Here is a 5,254-nt window from a genome sequence, read left to right as displayed (position 1 = left end):
GAAAAATTCAGAAAGGGCCAAGTGAAGACTTGGCCAATAGCTGAAAGGTCTGAAACAATAGTACAAAGGACCCCCTGGGATCAAGATAATCACCTCCCCACTATAACAGGTTTCAGAGTAACAGCCATGTTAGTCTGTATTCGCAAAAAGAAAAGGAGTACTTGTGGCACCTTAGAGACTAACCAATTTATTTGAGCATAAGCTTTCGTGAGCTACAGCTCACTTCATCGGATGCATATGCCACAAGTACTCCTTTTCTTCTCCCCACTATAGCAATCAGTAAAGGGAGGAGAAGGAGGACATCCATCTCTTGCTGGGCAGACTTTTTGCTGTTTTATTTAAAAACAAGACCAGAAACCTGATCCTTTCCTCACCTCCACTAAACACACCCTATGCCACCCTTGCTGCCTCCATATGCCACCTGCAAATAGAAGAGATAGTGAAGGTTTATGATATGCAATGTAGAAGATGGAGAGATCATTTACATGAATTCACACTTCACCCCCAACAAGCTGCTTGAACCTGAGTTTCAGGTGTGATTTCCTTCTTCCTGCCATTGCACATCAAACTAACTTTTCCCAAGATAAGTGAGTCTGGTGCCCCTCACTTTTGCCGCCTTCTGCAGCTTATGCATTCGATAGAACTATGTAAATTTGGTTCCGAATTGGATTCTAATTAATTCTTATACCTTTAAGCAGTGATGAGCTGCCAGAAGCTCAAGAACCGGTTCCTTCACTCGCTCCGGGTCTTCGGTGGCACGTCCTTCAGTCCCTCCGGGTCTTCGGCGGCACTGAAGGATCCGCCGCCGAAGACCCGGAGCGAGTGAAGGACCTGCTGCCGAAGTGCCGCCGAAGGCTCGGAGTGCCGACGGGTCAGTAAAAATTCACATGGGAGCCTCCTCAGCCAAGAGCTCAGGTGAGACGGACAGGACGGTCCCATGGGCCACATCCTATCCATCCCACCTGAGCTTCCCCACCCCTTTAACAACCGGTTCTAAACCGGCTTCAAAATCTAACAACCGGTTCGCGCGAACCGGCTCCAGCTCACCACTGCCTTTAAGACTGGAAAAACACCTTCTGTCCCAAGTAACAATACTGTCAGATGGATTTGATGACAGGCAATTCCTTTGTAAATCCTCTCTGTTTTTTCCCCCCAGATAAAGGAAAACTTCCAGCAGTTGAAACCTTGATCCTTGGAGGATTGCTTATGGCATTTTTAGTTATAACTGGAGTCTTTGGAACACTTTTGCTTCAGTCAAGAAGAGCATATCCTCCTATGCAAGCTCAGCTGACTATGTCACATTTTCATAACTCAGAAGTAGCATCATGATTAGCTGATTCCTCTATCTTACAATATTTGATCTGAGTCACAGCAAGGGTCATGAGGCCTAATAGGGTGCCAATCTCAAATTAATGTTTATTTTATACATGTGATTTTTATTTTTGATTCAACTGAAGGCCACAGATTAATGAGGCTACACTTTTCTGTTCATTTTCATAATAAACAGTACAGTTTATTATGCAATTGGTAAAGTAATGCATGCTGAGAACCTATAATTATGTTTTCTGGAGAATTTTAATTTACCATAGACTTGTCATTTTCCCCTACCTAAAAAACCCAGATATTTTTCACCTCCTCCTACTCCACCCCAAAAGGCCACCCCAATTGTTATGGCATAATCACCAATTGGCTATTGTCTCAAAGATAAACAGACTGTTTCTGACTGAAGTTGATGCTGAGTCACTAGTAGAAGTCATGGAACAGACACTTAAACTACTACTATGTAGTTTCAGAGACTATGATGGTATCAAAAGTATCATTTGCAGGATCACTAAAGTCATCAATGTTCTACTCTTCCAATTCAATAGACAAGTTTCATTCATTGGCACGTTTTATTTTGAAGTACATGAAGAAACTAAATTTCTGCATTCTTTGAGATGAGCATTAATCCTTTGTATCTTGCTATTTGACACTTTTTGACAGATTTAAGGGATCTGGTTACATCATGATCAAAATTAGTAGTCTAGACTTAATCCCATCCCTGTAACAGTGTTAAAACACTAGACAGGCCATGATTTGTTATAGAAACCCAGTTGGCACTTTGCTGTTTACAAGTTTTAACTATTATAACTGGGAATGGGAATAATTGTGTTGAAAGCAGGAACCCTGACTCAGTCATAATGATAATGTAGAAGGTGGTTAGAATACCCTTTCTTCCTACAAGCAAACAGGTCTTTCATAATTAAAGGCAGAATGCATTGAAGCAACAGTAAGAAAAATCTGACCGGTCATGAGAACTTCTCAAACCACTTTTCTTATAATGTCAGTATGCCAAATGCTGTGAGGCTTAGTATTAGTATTATTGCTATCCTATGGTATGAACCCCAATTTTTACTGTTTGATGTTTTTAATAGGAGCAGATGAGCTTTGCTGGAAAGGATTGTGAAGTGCCACCATGTGCGCCTTTGTTTGAAAAGTTGGCCCTCGATGTGTATTTTAAACTTAGTATGAGGTCTCTGTTTATATATATTTCCCTCTGAGATCTGTGCATACAAACAGTGGAAGATGCATGTGCAGATCTACAGGCAGAATTTGATACCAAAACTTTTGATTTTTACACCTTGCTAAATGGAAATGCTTACATACTTGTAAATCTGTTGCAAATGTGTGTTGAAAGCATTTGTACCTATTTTCATATTTACAGCACTCACCAAAACTTTAAATATTTTTGGTGTACACACCAATTCCCATGCACAAATTCTTGCAAAAGAAAAACTATTCTAAACTTGGGTATTTATATCTACTTGCAACTTGAGACAGAGCTTACGTATTTTAAAATTTATGGGAACAATTGGCATGTAAGAAGTCTGCTTCTTGGCAAATAATTTGAACCTAGTTGTAGATTTGGAAACTTCTAACATTTTACTCACAAATAACTATTAATTTGCAGGAGTTTCTCAGAGCCTGCACACACAACCGAACAGCTTGACACTTGATCATAGTTTTTATTTCAGACTTGTGGAAAGAACTGGATGGCATTTGGCCTGAGACTCAATTAGATTTTGCATAATTCACACCACAACTTCCCACTGACTTTTAATAGGAGTTCCACATGCAAAACAATACTGGCTCAAGCATAGATTCTCCGTTTCCCTTTATAAGTAACCAGAATGAAGTTTCATTCATTTTGGACCTGAGCCAGCAGAAAACTGCCTCCACAGTTGCTTACTCGCAGAACCCTCACAGGCCTCTGGACCCTGACGCAGTGGAATCCACTGCATTCTGTGCTCACAGAGTACCACCTCTTCTTTAGTAACCACAGAATGCCAACTGAGTGATTCCACCCAGCCTGATCACCCTTAAATGGCAGCTATGCTCATGGAAATTATGTTGGTTGGTGGAGTAAAGCGCGAGAGCTCACTGAGTATGAACAAGTCCACTAATGTATTAATGCAAGGGTGGATTCTCCCCTCTGGGACTGAACATCTACGGGTGAGATCAGCCAAGGGCATGAACAAAAAGTCCATGTACTTGAAAATTATTCTACTTATTCAAAAAAGTAGTTAGAACAAGGAGACCCGCTATCACAATAGAAGTCCTGTCATAGCACGCTGGAAATTGGAAGCATAAGTTCTGTATATCAGCGGTTTTCAACCTGTGGTCTGCGGACCGCTTGGGGTCTGCAGACTTTGTCTAAGGGGTTTGCAAAAGGTTGTTGTTACCATATAACAGTGGTTTTCAACCTGGGGTCTGCACACTATGTCTAGGATTTCAAAAGTGGGCTGCACCTCCATTTGAAATTTTTAGGGGTCTGCAAATGAAAAAAGGTTGAAAACCACTGCTGTACACAAATGCACACAGTACAAAAGAATTAACAATGTTTAGCCAGGTTGATCTCAAACTAGACATGGAATTCAGTTCACATTCCCAGTTGGAGATAGTAGGACTACAAAAACTCCCATAGGGTGCACTAGCCCAAATACAGATACAGGGCCAATAAGTGAAAGCTGAACTTCTTCAACTCCTTGGGAATCTCTTTAGTTGTCTGCTGCATAATTTAAAGGATTTTTTTTTTTTTTTTTTGCTTTTGTATATAGCAAGGACTGGCTCCATGCCTGTCTTCTTGAGCTTACTACATGGGATACTTGTGTCCTGATCCTGTAATCAGATCTATGCAGGAACAAAGATCTCACCACAGGAATCTGAATGCAGGATCAAGGTTTTTTGTAAATGTTGGCAAACTTGCAAATATTCATTATAGGCAAAGCTGGCAGTGCTTCCTATTATGAGACCGTTTTCAGTTTATATATACTACTGAATGAGTAGTATATATAAACCTCTTCTGTGTGTTATTCTTAGAACAAGAAAAAGTAAGAAGTCCTTATGTTCTAAATAAAAATGCATGGGTCCAAGTCTGTATTTCTTACAGTGCACTTATTAGCTATGGGATAAATCCTCAGAGATACCGAGCAGCCACAACTCTCATTCACTTCACTGCAGGTGCTCAGAATTTCGCTGGCTTTGACCCTTCAATAAGAGTTGGCCTGCGTGCTGACCATTTGAAGAAGGGTTTTGAAAAACACAGGCGGAAGCGGGGCATGAGGCAAGTACGCCTTTGGCAGCGAATTACAGGCCCACTCTGCTCCCCCTGGCTTTTCCCATGGGGGGCAGAATTTAATTCATTCCAGCTAGTCCAGCTCCTACTCTTGGAACAGATTTAAAGGGGCAATAAGTTATTTTTTAAAACGTTCTCTTTTCCCAGGGCCCACGCACGGTCCCACCGAACAACGTGCCCGTGTAAAACACCAGCCAGCATTTAACCCGATCAAAACAGCCCTCTCCAGCGGGCCGCCCCCACGGCGGGGGGGGGAGGGGGGGCGCCGCAGCTGGCGTCCGGCTTCGAGAGAACGCGGGGCCCGTTGCCCTCGCGGGGTGACAGCGGCCCGGGGCGGGGACCGAGCCCCCGCGCTGTGACGAACTTAAGCCTGCCCCACCCCCACGGCCGTCAACCTCCAACGCAATCCGCACTCGTCTGCGGGGGCCCCCCGCCTCAGCAGGAGCCGAGGCGATGACTGAGCTCAGAGTCCCCAGAGCAACCCACACGGAGGGGCGGGCGTACGTCCGGGTACTTGACGCGCACGCGCTCACCCTATCCCGTGGGACGTTCCATCTATCCCTTTTTTTCCTCCCCTCCTGCGGCGTGCGTCATAGCGTCACCGGCGACCCGCCCCACCCCCGCTGCATGGAACCTGGG

Source organism: Lepidochelys kempii, chromosome 3 (genome assembly GCF_965140285.1).
Source record: "Lepidochelys kempii isolate rLepKem1 chromosome 3, rLepKem1.hap1, whole genome shotgun sequence".
Taxonomy (NCBI): domain Eukaryota; kingdom Metazoa; phylum Chordata; order Testudines; family Cheloniidae; genus Lepidochelys; species Lepidochelys kempii.
This window is presented reverse-complemented; position numbering follows the sequence as displayed.